Source organism: Protopterus annectens, chromosome 8.part0 (genome assembly GCF_019279795.1).
Source record: "Protopterus annectens isolate FY-2018-M chromosome 8.part0, PAN1.0, whole genome shotgun sequence".
NCBI classification, from domain to species: domain Eukaryota; kingdom Metazoa; phylum Chordata; order Ceratodontiformes; family Protopteridae; genus Protopterus; species Protopterus annectens.
The window spans coordinates 1,913,231,454-1,913,247,778 of NC_056741.1; the positions used below are offsets into that span (position 1 = coordinate 1,913,231,454).

At 40.0% G+C, this 16,325-nt stretch overlaps 1 protein-coding gene across 4 annotated transcripts in view; it reads left to right on the forward strand.

Moving 5' to 3' along the window:
- The window catches only part of NUP93 (nucleoporin 93), a 1,122,661-nt gene that overhangs the window by 599,538 nt on the left and 506,798 nt on the right, over nucleotides 1-16,325 (forward strand). The gene's annotated exons all lie outside the window — the stretch shown is intronic.

The following is a 16,325-nucleotide window of genomic DNA, read 5'->3' on the forward strand; positions in this document are numbered from 1 at the left end:
TCGCTAAAGTATGTAACCACTACCACTCCCCCAGAAAGATTTTAGATAATATTTAGAGGTATTTTTAATCACTGGCTTACACTTGCTTCTCAAGGACTTTTCCTAAAATGAATAATCAAAGCCTAAAGCAGTTTTCTATTTATATATTCCTCCAGAATTTATTTTGTAGTGTATAACAAATGAATTCTAGCAACAAGTTTTGTATCTGACCTATTTGTTTTTAAATAAAGAGGTTTCAAGGCAGATTAATATTTTTTCATGTTTACTTTAAAGTTTTTGGTCCCTTTATAATTTTAAGGGTGAGCAGTGATATAATAACATTTCCAAACTATACCTCTGATTGTGAAAGATTGAGGAAATTTATGTATCTAAGCCAGCAGTAGATTGTGCATCTTGAGTATCACTTCTGAGTGAATTCATTGAAAGATAGGTAGAAAGGTGCAAAATGCAATTCATTAAAAATTCCTTTTCCATCTAAAATTGAATCTTTGTGCATGAAGTGAGTATTCACAGTGTTTTACATTGAATTCAGTTTGATAAGGCTTAAAAATAATTTAAAATATTGTTTACTTCGCCCACAATTCTCTCAACCTTCCATGTGTGATTTTGAGTTTGGTATATTTACAGGCAATGTGCCAGTTCTTTGTTCAATTGCTGTTGTGTTTCCGTAGCAGAAGAATGCATTGAGCAATTCTTTTTATTTTTATGATAAAATGATTACGTCATGACTTAAGTGTTAACAGGAGATGATTATAAGTAAATGCTGGGCACCCATGGTTATCCTGCCTTCTCCCTCCTGTTGTTGTTGGTGGTGAGTATATTTAAGCTGTTACATATAAGCAACAGCAAAATTGCTGGTAGAACCTATTTCACATCACTAAAACATGCAATATGATGGTGAAGACAGATACTGTTAAGCTGTGCTACACACAGACATAACTTTTTATTTTTATAATGTAGTTACACTTAAGTGTTTTTGTAATTACATTACCATTTGGTAAACTGGAACTATTTGACCTTGCTACAAAATTAAAAAGAAGAGTTTAATTCAGCTGAAGGTGTTGGACAGTTCTTTTTAGTATTCACAATGAAACAAGGGTCATTCCTTAGCTAATACCCCAATAACACAATAGGAGGGCATTGGTATCATCTTCTAGTGTCAGATTATTCCTCACTTTGATTTTACCCTGCTGGGCAGGGGGGGTGATAAATGACAATAGGGCTCTACCAAGGGCAGAGTAAATCAATTAAAACGATAGAGGAAAATGCATAAACTGAAGTAATGCCCCCATCCATTACTTTGTCTTACAGTTAATCTGAGAACTGACTAGACAGGAATATTAACGTTAGCATTTATAGAACAAAATGGGCCCTCTTTTCCCTTTACAGGGGAGTACCAGTATGAAAAGTGTTCTTTTAACATTTAGCAGAACAGTTTAGATGTGAGCTACTACCTGCTTGAGTCAAATAAAGTAAAATACTACATGAGCAAGCGTATATGTTGATTAGATCAGATTTTAGTAACATCTGTATGGCCACATCCAAGTACTGGTAGATGCATCTCACAACAGTTGATAGTATAGTTTTTAAGTTTGAGGTAACAAATGATGATTGATGTGCAGAAAAAGAAAGGGGTCAGAGTGTGAAGTGTACTACATTACAGGTTAAGAAAAAGACTACTCTTGTGCACAGTAAGATACTGTGCCTTTGACATCGTGTCACTGAGAGACCTAGAAGAGAATAGTGTGATTAATTGTGCATAGAACAATGTTGGAACAATACCACTGGAGTTCTTTTGTGTGAAGAGTGATGTGGTGACAGTTAGTATCTGCTTATGTACTGTAAATTCTTATGATCCCTAATTTTTGTCACTAAGGGATTTCAGTACAGAGAAATGAAAGAGATGTTTCTGTGAGCAATGAAAAATATTGTCACATTAAACCACATCGATATGAACTACAATTCTTCTAGACTAGATTGTCATGTGATGCTGCAATCATGCCAATTATTTTTTTCCAGGAAAAACAGATTGTTACATTACATCATGTTCACTTCAGTTAGTTTTTCTTGTATTCTTGCAATGTAGTTGCAGAAGTTTAGGATATGGGGGGGGTTGTATAAAGTTACTGAGGTCAGATCAGATTAGGTCACTTTTCCATTTGAAGCATAGGCTGGTATGACAGCTCCAGTGGAAAAAGGAAATTATTGGAAACAAATTAAGCCCCTTAATGTTTTACTATCTTACTGCTAAAGACAACACAAAGTGCTAGCATGCAAATGTGGGCTTCTATGTTTTTTTGTTGAAAATGAAATGCCAACACCACAAGCTTCATGTAAACTAGCTACAGTGGAGTGTTTTTATCTTCAAAGCTCAGGAAGAGAAATATGAGACTAGAGGCTCTCCTGCTCTGGCCAGATAACCTATGGAGTAGTGGATGAACAAACATAATGGTTTGTATCCTTGGGTCATACTGTCTGTGCAAAGAGGTGGTATGCTTCTGGCATGAGTCTATATTATATATTCGAACTTTCTAAACTTCAAATCCTAGATGTTCGACAACATATGATTGAAGTTTAAAAGTTCGAATATATAATAATAATAAAAAAAAAAAAAAACCTTACCTTAACGGTGCAGGCAGGGGAGCAAGCCCCACCGCCCCCCCCAACCCCCCTACTTAAATGTGCCAACTTCGAGATCGCACCTCAGTGCAGAAAAGGGAAATTCTCCCATTCTGCACTGAACTGCGCTGTTGCATTTAACCTTCGAACTCTTGAAATGTCAATCATATGGGGTTGACCATATGACATTTGATATTTCAAGCTTTTGGAGTTCTAATAGGAACCCTCTGGCACCACAGACTGTAATATCACTTTCAACAGCCTTTCTCGTCCTGGACAAGTGAATGCAGTGGTGGACTTCCTGAACATGAGTTCCAGGTGCATGCTGAAGAAAAGAAAATCATCTCTGCTCATGGGACATCCTGGAGATCAACTTGTTCATCTCAAGGGAAAATATTTCCTTTGTTGTATGTTGCTGGATTCAACTGGGGCATATGAGAGTTTATATTGGATGCAATCTCAATTCTGTGGCAAGAAAACTTTCTGCATGCCTTTCCATAATTCCTTTTGATTCTGTGTTTTACAGCAATATTTAGAGAAACACTAGACCTCATCATTGCATCCCAGTGGTGGCCGTGATAAATGTCCTTTCAGGCTCAGTTGTGTGACAGTATAGGAAACTATCCCAGCATGAGTCAAGTATATTTTCCTCAGTTTGACTGACAGCCAGCTCCACTTTGAGGTATGGCTAGTCATTTAAAATTTTTGATACTGTCAGGAATTTTTGTGTGTTGGGGCATCCAGAAGTGATTAAGGCTGCATTCCTTTTGCCATGTGTATCAGACTAAGTGGAAGACATTGTTCATCTGGAATTGATGACATTTTTGCTGCCTGACTTGGTTAGAGTGCAGGTGACCCTTACTCAGCATCTGTATATTTTGGACCTCAGGTGTCCCATGGTCAAGGTGCATGCTTGTACATGCATGTCATGACTTTATAGAGGACAACTGTAGCACAGCATTGTCTAGTCAAGCAATGTCTTGAAGGGGTTTTCCATCTGTGCATGTCTCGGAAGAAGTCTCCTTTTTTGTGATTTGAACTTCTTGACTGATGGGCCTTCATATTCTCCATTTGAAGTAGCAGTTTCAGCAGTCCTGAAGTTCATCACTTAGAAAATGCTGCTGTTGGTGGCTGTCACCTCTGCTTATTGGACCTCAATACTGGAACCTATTTGTCTTGTGTATAATGTACTAGAACTCATTGCTATACCACTGGCTATCTCACATTTGTATTATATTTTCTGTTTATGTTGCAGTAATTACACTGTGTTGTAATGTTCATTACAACCTGGGTAGGGCATGCTGTTGGTCATGCTGGATCAGTGACCTAGTAAACACACGTAAATAAAATCTTTTATGGATCTTCATTTGATCTTTTAGAAGAGCCTGAATGTCCCTTAAGACTTAACTGCATTTTCTTTTGGAAGTATTTTTTGTTTCTCAGTTATTTTTGGGGTCAAAACCCAGGGCAGATAGAGCCATTCATTCTTTGCATGTGCATCACCAGCTTATGTTTGACCTGAAGAGGCTGAGTTCAAGAAGAAAGCCCAGCTACTGTATGGAAGAGAGGGGTTTGCAGTGGCTGAGCAGTCTGTATACAGCTGGATTAACTGCATTATCTTTTGCCATCAGATATAAACATGCCCATTGAAAAAGTTCATTGTTAAAGGAAATTCTGCCAGGGGAACTGGCTTTTTCCAGTGCTTGTTTTTGTCCAACAATTTACATAGTGCAAAAACCTCTGATCTCAGTATAACAGCTGTGTACTCACCATATCACGTGATCATTGAGGAGATGCTTTTTATTCTCTCACCTTAAGCCATATGTCTAGATGTCATGTCTGTATTGTGAATGCATATGGATTGTCTTTTAAGTTGAGCACATATATTTTTGTTTTGAAGGCTTTACTTGCTCAGTTGATGTTGAGAATGGTTGAACTCAGTAGCACAGGGACTGCATGTTTGGGAATGAGACAAAATTTAGGGTTTTTCTAAATTGGGGATACCAGAAGAGGAAATCTCAACAGTTGTCCCCTGATGAAGGCTTTCTTGCAGATCAATTGGGGTTTAAAACAGCAGTGCTGAATGAATAAGAATGAGAGTATTGTATTCAGTATACATTTCTGCAATTAAATTAATGGTCAAGTCATTTTAATATTCCTTGATCCTTACTTTCTTGAAAATATGCAGATGTTTGCCTTTCGTATGGCAGGTCATAAAAGATGACTTCTGCTTTATTTTTGTTTTCTTGCATATGTTTTTGCAGGTACACTGTTTGTTCCTTGGCCCTGTTGTTGCATACTTTTATTTATTGAGCAACAGTCCTACAAGTCTTATCACTTTGGTAGTTCTCAAATACTGTTCATTTAGGTGCAGAAAAATGTTTTCTCTCTTGATAGTCCAAGAACTGTTATTGGGATTTTTCATACATTGAAATTGAAAGTAAGAGATGCAGGGAATGTATACTTGGTCTGAGTTTGTGGTATTTTTGAGTGCTGCCTTTACTCTGAGGGTACAACAGTGTTGGATTATAAGGGGCACATCCCGCTTCCACATCATGGAGTATGAGAAGAAAGCCCCCTTGCAAAAAATCATCATTACAGAGAGATTTGCTGTAGTTCCATGGCAATCACATACTAATTTTCACAGTTGATGGACAGCCACAAGAGACCTTTTCTACCTTGTGTCATGGGCTCCTTTTAACTGGCTGTGTCCATGCGAGATGAATACCTAAGTAAGTTTTCCATGAAAGACGTGTGCTCATTAGATTTCAGAGAGTAAATGCAGGCGTGTAAGGATGATGAATTAGATACTGGTATGAACTACAAAAATGCTGTGTTTTAAACACGAGCCAAAAACATGAAGAAAAAAACGTAAGGCTGTCTTTCAAGTCTGCTTTAGCTGACTGTTGCACAGCTGGTGCTACTCCTGCTGTACTGTCCAACTCTGTCTTTCACCTGCCCATCTTTCCCTTTGGTGGCTACAAACTCCATAACCTTCTATGCAAAGTAGTTCATGTCCTGCATCTCCTGTAAATACTCTCTCTCATGTCAGTCAAGAATCTGACCCATTTTCTTTTCATATCACTTTCAATTTTTCATGTTCTTGCTTTGTTTTCATTTCCAACCTTTCACCCCCACAAAACATCTTTCTGAAGACTGGTCTCACCTATGGCATGCTCCAGACCTCCAGCACTTGCATATTGAGAGATTTCATCATATCCTTATAAATTCTCATGGCACTTGTGCCATCTTTATAGGCATCATTTGGATATACTATATTGGTCTGATATCCTAGATGATGTTTGGCTTCCATAACTGGATTCAGTACTCATGTAAGGTCTTCTATCTCTGTAATGGGAGTGAGTTTCACAATACTAAAGACATCTCTCTGAAATGATGGTCAACCTTATTATCTTCGTGTCTATATGTCTGTCTTACTGTCTGTCTGTACAGTTGAGGCACCCTAAACCCTTCTTTTACACCATTTGAAGCACTCCTACACATAAATGAGCATACCAGGATGCACAATAGCTGGATGAGACGTGCCTTTTCCACTGTACCTTGACAAACTGAATTAGTAGCAGTAGTAAATGTGGCATGTGCTACATCTGAGTAATAAGAGTTATCTCATGTATGAAAGATCAAAGTTAAAATAAACGTCATTTAGGACTACACACTTGTAACCTAAATGAAATTTTGTGCACCAGCTCAATTCTTGAGATTACAAAGGAAAGTGAAACAACACATAAAAGAGGAAGAAACATAGCTAACAAATACTAGTCCCAATATACTTAAGAAAGAGCAGAGGCATTTACCAACACTCGAAAAGTAAATGTAAGTGAAAGGTGTAGGAGTTGCAAAAACTGAATGAGTAAAGAAGTTGCTGATATTCTCCATATTAACTTGAACCATTAATTAATTTGTGTTGCTTGCCAAAGGTAACACAGCTACAACCGAAAGAAATAAAGAACAGGTAACGATAATATATTACTGCACTCCTGCTCTCATAATAATTTTGTAAATTAGGTTGCAGGCTCTTCAACAGGATTTGGCTAAACGTAGATCCTGATCACCTGACTGAGTTGCAGTGCACTGCCAAGAAGTGTGCGTCATTCAGCCTACAGAGAGCACAACCAGTTATCAGAGCTGACTGGGCATATGTGGTAGTTGGTCTTTCACAGAGCTATTGTTCCAAACTTTGGTGACAAGAAAGTGTTTTGCTTCACAGCATATGACTATTAGATGCTTAATTATTTTACTTTGCAGGGCATTTGAGGAAGAATTTTATTTTAATTCACCTGAGTGTTGTACTTGTAGTCAGATTTAATTTTTTTTACTTTTTTTTCTCACGAGTTTACGTGTTCTTCCTCTTCCTTTATTGTTTTATATTGGTAGACTTAAGACATGATTTCTCAGCTCTCCTTTAAAAGCTGGCAATTTTGTTTTACTATGACGAGGTGACCATGGCAAATGAGCTTTGTTTCTTCTGCTAGACTATATTAAATTGAACTCTTTAGCTTTGGAAGGCATATTCTTTTTTCCGTCAGGGTTCAGAGGATTTTATGCTTAGTGCCAAGTCGGATCTGAGTGTAGAATATTTGCAAAATTAATTGTGTTTCTATGTGATTTTCAGGTTTTTTGAATTACTACATTTCTTATTTGAATTTTGCACCCTCTGACTTTTGCACACATCTGAGATTATGAATATAAGTAATATTCTTAGTTTGCAAAATATGCAAGGGCACAATCTGTCTTACCAGTGTTGTAATTATGTTGTGATTCATAGACCCCCACCCACCGCCTAGAATCATTGCTGTGCACTATAGGCAGTGAGATTTGGTGTGCCACATGCAAATGTGGCACTGCATGGAAAGTAGTCTGCGTATGTGATCTCTGCTCAGTATGTGATCTCTGCTCAATTTACAGTACCTCCCGAGTTCGAGATTCATAGACACTCAAACTATGCAAGTATGGGGCATGGTTGTAAAAGCATTAATTGTGCTCTGTTGTTTCCTGTAGGCACCATCTTTGAATTCACATTGAATGCTTGCCTTTTGTGGAGGCCCTGGCCTCTAGTCAGAGCAGATCACCATCTGTACTCCTACTGTGTCGACCCTGACCAAATCAGTCCCAGCTGACACACTGCACAGGCTTGTGTAAAAGTTATCACTGACCAGCAACTGACACCCAAGCCTGAATTCCATCCTTAAAAGGACTGAGACCGTGCTGTCAAAGTAGATATCCATCTGTACTCCTATTCTGCCAATCTTGAAGAAGTCAGCCCCAGCTAATATACTGCACAGGCTGCGTAAGAGTTGTCACTGTCCAGCAACTGACATCCAAACCTGAAGTTTATCCGTGAAAGGACCAAGAGTGTGTAGTCAAAGTAGATATGTATGTGTAATTCAGTAATGTTAACATAAGCTAAGAATTAATAGTTTGTAGAATCTGACTGTAGGGACAGCTGAAGTAGTTAGCTGTAAGGTGAACACTCTGTTCTACAGGATGTGGCTCCATAGAAACCCCCAAGACCCACCTATACCACTGGTATGTATTACAGCCCTTAATGGGCAGTCATTTTAACAGGTTTTTATGTAGTCCAAAATAGCCAATACACAGCTTGTCCCCCCCCCCCCACTGAAGCAGGGCAGACTATTTGCCTTGCTTTCATTTTCAGACTACTCCCTTCTACTTTTCCTCCTTTACTACAGTATGTTGCACCTAATACATTAAATACTTACACATTTAAATATTTGCTTAGTCTTCTTGGGCTTGTGTACTGCTCCCTGTAATTTTCCTTTCCCCCCTCTCAGCTTTTATTGTACACTGCTCAACTCGTACAGTTAATCTCTGGAAACCTCATTACCTTATGCCATAGCCAAAGCTAACAAATTTATTATTTTCTCAACACTGTTGCATTACTTATTCAGTGGGTGTGCCCCATTTTGTTTGCCCTGTCTATGCTCGGGCTCACTCTGCTCCCATACCCCAAATCGTAATCCCCCTCCTACTGTGTTTAAACTATCCTAACTCCACTCCTACACTTCTCTTCCTATCTCTGCAAGCAATCCAAACATAACCCAGTAACAGTTATCCTACAATTAGCATCTCTGACTCCTTTACTTAAAAGTGCTGCAACCCAGCATGTTCTTTTAGAAGTTACACTGCTGTAACAATAAGTACAGTTGCCAAGTAACATAAGTACTGTTGCCAAGTAACATTTTACAGTGCAAACTAATGTCTTATATGTCATACAAAATGACTCTGACTCAAACCCTACTAGTGCCCCTCCTCGGCATATTAGCAATTTTTACCAGCTACCATTTCTCCCTTCTAAATATAACTAATACTGCAAGCCTGTACTCATTACACCAACAATTAGCAGTGTCTATTACTACAGCACCCACACTGTGCAGGCAAACCTTCTTAGACATTATCAATTACAGGTATCTTAAATCCAAGTATGTTACCATATGAAATACAGTAAAACCAAAGAACAAATGCATTTGGCTACATACTTTCCTTCATAAAATTTTCAACAAAAAAAAAAAAAAAAAGTGGAGACATTCACCTAAGCCCTGGCACCATACAATAGCAAAAAAAAAAAAACAAAAACAGCCTAGTATTAAACGCGTATGCAATACAACCAGGCTATACATGTTGTTTATAATGCTACATACTCCTCACACTTAAAGCCTGGCTGAAAATGACATAAATGACAATGAAATTACCCAATCAGGCTTCAGTATAATTGGATTTGACAGGACAGATGGGCAGGCAGAATTGCCATCATGTACAAGAATTCCCTAAACATAACCACATATGCACTAGAGATGCTACAGTTTAATAATGAACTACTTGTATCACACCTCAGAGTCAGTGATAGGAAAACACTTTGTTTAGCAGTTGTATCTATCCCACCATGTAAAAACATTCACTGTGGAAAATATCCTATACTGGATATCCCACCATATGTAATATGAAACAATAATATTAGGAGACCTAAATATCGACTGGCAGCTTATCAATAGCAACATCCCATCTGATTCCTTAAACCTGTATGGCTTTACACAGTTAATTATGTTAGTTACTAGAATTCACAAAAGTCCTGGTAGGTAATCAGCGTTAGAATGAATTCTTACTAAGAGAACAAACAAAATAAGCTCAGCCGATAGTTTAACAGACATCATGTGGTCATAAGTGACCATCGGTCTGCTTATGCTGTCAGAAGTTACAATATCCAAAATAAGCATTTCATTTGCAACCAAGTTCGTAACTTAAAAAACTTTGACAAACACATTTTTATCAAATCCTTAAAAGAATGCAACTGGAAAACACTAAAATCTGCACCCTTAGACTCAGATTTTGGGCTAAGAGTGAAATTGGTCCTATGCAATCAGTGCTGCATCCCAGTTAAATTGTATAAATAAATGTTTAAATGGGAGCTTTTGTTGAAGATGCAGATTTACCACCATCAGATGATTTTAGGATTGGCTGTTTCCTGCAGTTAACATCTGAGCAGTATGAGTGGAATTTGGTCCGTTTCTAAGGAAAATGTTTCAGCATGCTCATATTTTTATGTGACAGTTATGCAGACGTGCAATGCCGTGAGGTCAGCAAACGCATAAGGCATATATTATAGTTTCATTACTGGGAAATATCAAATTTTCAGGTATTTTTCAACCGGCTTCCATTATTTACTGATTTATTTGATATATAATCACCCAATAATGGGTGATTTTATAATATATAATCAGGGACCTCTGTCTCACTGTCACAGACACTCAAAACATATTTCTACACTGTAAGAAGTAACACAGTACTGTTTGAACTTAATACTTCCAAGTACTGTGGGCTATGTTATAGCTGGCTTGGAAACCTCTTAATGTTAGTCAACTCACAAAAATGTTTGTATTTCTACACGGTCACAAAATGCAGTTTATTATCTGTGGCCTCCTCCAGTACTGACCATCAAGCTACCTCTTGTGCCACCTCTTATGTTTCCTGGTCCAAGATTCTTACTTATTTTCTGCTGGATCTAATAGTGTTTGAGGCTGAGAATGTGACCCTGGAACCCTGGTGCAGGGTAGTACTGCTGTTAAGGGGAGAATGTTTTTTGTTTTACCTTTTCCTAGTCCCACCATACACACACACACACACACACACACACACACACACACACACACACACACACACACACACACACACACACACACACACACACACACACACATTCATGTAGTCACATTGGGCACAGTATTGCCCAATGAAAGCAACCAGAGAATAAAAAAAAGATGCAGTGTAATGTAAGATAAATATTTCCTAGTACTTCGAACATACACTAACAGGTGATCTGATATTCACATTATTTTGGTTCGCAGTTCAATTATCCAGAAATGTCGTCAGTAAGCCATCCGACTACCAGAATTCTGAAAAAACGCAAAGATAAAGACAGAGACAGGCCACCTAGGTCCAAAGCTGCCGACAACGCTTCTCCTCATCAGGGGTATAAAACATGCAGCCGACACCATTACATCAGTCTTTCTTGCCGTGCCTGAAGCAGAAGCAGTTTGCAAGTGCCGGTCGGCTGACTCCTGAAATTTTCGTTTTCGAGTTTCAGAACCAAAGTCTTCAACTAAAGCTAAGTTCCCCATTGGGGAAACTTTTTCTTGATCCTTACCAATGTCAGTAAAAGTTAATAATTGCATTTCTTGTGGAAAGCAAATACCTCACAAAGATTTTCATTTGTACTGTATTCCTTGCATAGGCCCTGACCACGACATACCTTGCTGTCGGTTTTGTGCCTTATTTAATCAACGCACTATCCATCGTCAGTATATTTTCGCCTCTAAATATTTCGGTTCTCAGTTCAATTATCCAGAAATGTCAGTAAGTCATTCGATTACCAAAATTCCGAAAAAACGCAAAGATAAAGACGGAGACAGGCCACCTAGGTCTAAAGCTGCCGACGACACTTCTCCTAAGCCAGTCGCCGGTACTCAGTGAGGAGCTTTAGCAGCCCCCGATACCTGCTACTTCTGATTCGCAGGCCTCTACTGAGACCCATTCGGAGTCCGGTATGCCGCGAGATGCTTCAACTATGGAACCTGTGGATCGCTGTACCTTGGATGGGTCCATAGCCGCTGTGCAGTCACCGGCTTCTGAGGGTGTATTCAGGCCTACGGACTTGCACATTAAACCAATGCCTCCTTCTTCTTTAAGGCCTAAACCGCGAACCATGCCTAGAAAACCGACGCCCAGGCTGCATGCTCAGGCCTCAATGCCTAAAAACAAATGATAAGAATGGCTGAAGATCTTTATAACTTTAATCAGGGGAAGCCAACCTCCCTCTTCCTAAGAGACTTAGGACTGAATTTGTTTATGAATCTTCTGACCAGGATTCTGATTTTTCTGATGATCTGGATTTACCCTTATCTACTTATGCAGATTCTGATGCAGAGGACTCTATTCCCTCTGCTTCCCCACCAGAGGATTTTTCTTTTGGTGAAACCTTGCACATAAGGGAGCATTTCCTCTGGGAAAGCCAGGATTTTTTTTATTCTAAAAAAAGTCTTAGGGATTTCTTACCCTTGCCTCAGCATAGGCCTTTAGCTATACCTCCTGTACTAGACATTATTGATGCCTTTTTGGAGTCTAGTTTGGCCCCTGATTATTTGCCTCCTGCTCCCAGAAAACCTGACATATTACATGGTTCCTGATTCTCACAAGTTCCTGTTTAAAAATCCTATTGCGGATCCAGAGACTATTTCACAGGGACCAAAGGGCATTAAGGCTTCTACTGCCAAAAACCCTACCCATTCTGATAGAGACTCCAGGGTGCTGGATAGATGTGATAAGAAGGTTTACACTTCTGCAACCTTGGCCATTAGGGCCTTAAACTGTCAGTTTCATATGTTAAAGTATCAACAACATATTATTGGATTACTTAAACAGAAAATGATGTTGATTCCTGACTGTGCTGAAAATAAGGAATTACAGGATTTAATGCATTCTGCTGAACAGGTTGGAAAACATAATTTGCAATGTGGGTTTGATTCTTTAGAGGCCTCTTGCAGGGCTGCTTTAACTGGGTCTGTACTTAGAAGGCATGCTTGGCTTAAGGAGCAATCTTTGCCTGATCATGTTAAAGCTAAACTGTTGGATGCTGCCTTAAATCAGGACTGCCTGTTTGGCAACAAAGCTGAGGAAGTTCTTAAAAAGATGGAAGATAAAGTGAAATCTATGCAAACTGTTAGACTTTTTACAAGTTCAGCCTCTAAGATTTAGTAGGCATTGGCCCTCTAAGAATTGGTTCTTTCCGGCTCCTTCCAGGCCTTCTCAATCCAAACCCAGACACAGCAGAAACCCCAGGTTTCAGTCTCAGGGTACGCACAAGACTAAGCAGTGGGGGGGCTTCCGCTTCTAAATCTGGGAGTAGTAAGACCCCCCCCCCCATGGAAAACTGTCTCAGTGACTTGATTTTAAAACTTCCAAGCACTTCTCAACTGAATGCCCCTTTAGTGGGAAAGATTGGTCTGCAGGCCAAAAACTGGGAACTCATTACCCAGGACAAATAGGTTTTAAATAGTGTCCCAAGGATACAGATTTCACTTCCACCCATTACCAACACCAAAAGATTGGCCAAATCTACTCCCAAATCAGTGGGCAGAGGCTCAAAGGCAAATACTCTCTCTCTTAAACGTAAAGGCTATTCAAACTGTACCAGAAGAGGGAAAAGGACAAGGTTTCTACTCAAGACGTTTCCTGGTACCCAGAAAAGGCAATTCATGGCATCCTCTTCTGGACCTGTCTACTCTAAACACCTTTTTGGTGATTCTAAAATTCAAGATGCTGACTCTTCACTAGTTGCTTCCTATGCTAGGAAAAGATGCCTGGATGGTAACACTCGATTTAAAGGAAGCATACCTGCACATCCCAATCAGGAAATCTTGCAGAAGATACCCACGCTTCAAAGCAGGTTACAATCACTACCGGTTCTCTGCGCTGCCCTTTGGCTTATCTACTGCTCCAAGGGTATTCAAAAAGTGCCTAGCCCTAGTCATTGCATTTTGCAGGCAAAGAAATATCCAAATATACCATACCTGGACGATTGTTTAATTCAGGCAGAAAGACAGGACATACTTTTGAATCATCTGGCCTTTGTACAAAGGGTGCTAACTTGTCTGAGGTACACCATAAACGAAAAGAAATCACATTTGGTACCCTGTCAACAAATCGTATTCCTTGGAGCAAGCTTGAATGCAACTTCCCATATGGCTTTCCTCACATCAGAGAAACAAATTTATTTGACAACCTACTTCAAACAAGTGGCCACAAAAACCCTACTATCTGCAAGGCAAATACTACAAGCCTTTGGGTTCATGGCCTCCTGCATTCTTCTAATTCCATATGCAAGACTGCATATGAGGAAACTACAATGGTATCTAAAAAGCCTATGGTGTCAACATTCTCAGGATCTAGCAGCAATGATTCCTATCATTCCTTGCCTACGCCTAGAGTTTCTTTGGTGGGCAGAGGCCTGCCACCAAAACAAGGGACTACCATTCACACAACCCTCTGCCGCCCAAACCCTAACAGATGCATCAGATTATGCATGGGGGCTCACCTGGCAGGGAAGTGCATTCAGGACAAATGGAACCCAAGTCAAATGCACTTGCATATCAATCAAAAAGAAATGTTAGCTGTACAGAGTGCTCTGACAGCCTTCAAGGACCACATTCTTCCAGGACAATTAATGGTAAAGACAGACAACACCACTGTTATGTGGTACATAAACAAGCAGGGGGGTACACATTCTTACCCCCTCTGCAGACTAGCCATGGCATTGTGGAACACAGCCATGAGATACCACGTGCGTCTACAAGCTCAATTCCTGCCAGAAAAACTAAATACACTGGCAGACGAACGAAGAAGAGACCTCATGGACCCACATGAGTGGAAACTGGAACCAAGGATTTTCAACATGTTGACAAGCAAATGGGGGAGCCCAGATATAGACCTGTTTGCCTCCCCCCAGAACTATCAATTGGACAAATTTTTCACAAGGACTCCCAACAAACAAGCTTGGAAAGTGGATGCTCTGTCCTTCAGCTGGAAAAACCTAGCAGTTTATGCCTTTCCTCCTCTGCCTTTGCTCTCCAAAGTACTACTAAAGATCAAACAAGACAAACCAAGGACGATTTTGATTGCATCAGACTGGCTACGCCAACACTGGTACCTCCTCTTGCGCAGTGTGTCACTGTTGGCCCTGTGGCACCTGCCTCAGACTCCTACCCTATTGTCTCAGCAGGCGTACCAGATTCTGCACCCTCATTTTCATACACTGAACCTAGCAGCCTGGCTAATTACCTAATCTCTCCTTTACCATCCCTCAGTAAACCAGTGATGGATATCATTTTAGAGGCAAGGATTCGTAGTACTAGAAAATCTTATGAAAAATGGAAAAGATTCTGTGCCTGGAACCAAACTCAAGGGATGAGCACAGCAGTGCCCAATTTACCTCAGATTTTACAATACTTAACTGAGATGGTTCACAATAGCCTGTCTTTCTCATCCATCAAAATTCAAGCCTCAGCCATTTCAGCTCATTATAACACAGAACCTCTCCTCTTCTCTCATCCACTGCTTAAGCAGTTGCTCAGAGGGGCCAAAAATCTATGACCACCCAGGAGAGCCCCAACTCCAGCCTGGGACCTTAACTTTGTATTGGAAAAGCTCACCCTTCCTCCTTTTGAAACAGCTGCCACTGCGGATTTAAAATTCCTCTCTTGGAAAACAGCTTTCCTTTTAGCAATCACTTCAGCAAGAAGGGTATCTGAATTACAGGCCCTGATGGCAGTGGAGCCTTTCATCATCTTTCATGAGGACAGGGTGTCCCTCAGTACCAATCCCTCCTTCATGCCCAAGGTGGTATCCAGTGTGGCCCTTAATCAGTCCATTCATTTGCCAACCTTCTTTCCTAATCCACAGAACAAAGGGGAACGGATACTGCACTCCTTAGACTTGCACAGACAACTTGGATCCTACTTGGACAGGACTAAATCTTAAAGGAAATCTGATCAACTGCTGCTGGCATTTGTTGCAGGGGCAGAGGGGAAGGCTATTTCAAAGCATACCATTTCCAAATGGATAGGCCATTGCATTCATTTCTGCTACAAGCACCACGGAATCAGATCAGACCCCACTCAACCAGGTCTACCTCTACAGCCTTTCACAGAGGCGTCTCTACCAGGGACATCCTAGAAGCTGCTACATGGAGTTCTGTACATACTTTCACCAAGCATTACCATCTGCCAATTTTCTCTAAATCCAGAACTGGCTTTGCCACTGCAGTCTTGCTGGGCCTTATAGATGGTCCTAATGCTATCTAAATTCCTCCTCCCATCCTTAGCTTTGGGAATCTACCCAAATGTGATGACTGCAACAGTGAAACACGAAGGACATAGTACAGTTGTGTACACTTACCATAAATGTAGATGTTAGAGTGTATTCACTGTTGCAGTCCTGGTTACCCTCCCTCCAGCCCCCTTTCATCCTTTAGCTATACCTCTGCTCTCCTTTAATATGCTCAAAAGCTTTTTGGTGTATTTGCTTTTTTGTTGGAAGTTTAACTTTGTATATTTATAGAGTTAATTGCTTCCCATTAGTGGGGCACCTGACATCTGGGGCAAGAAAAACTGATGTAA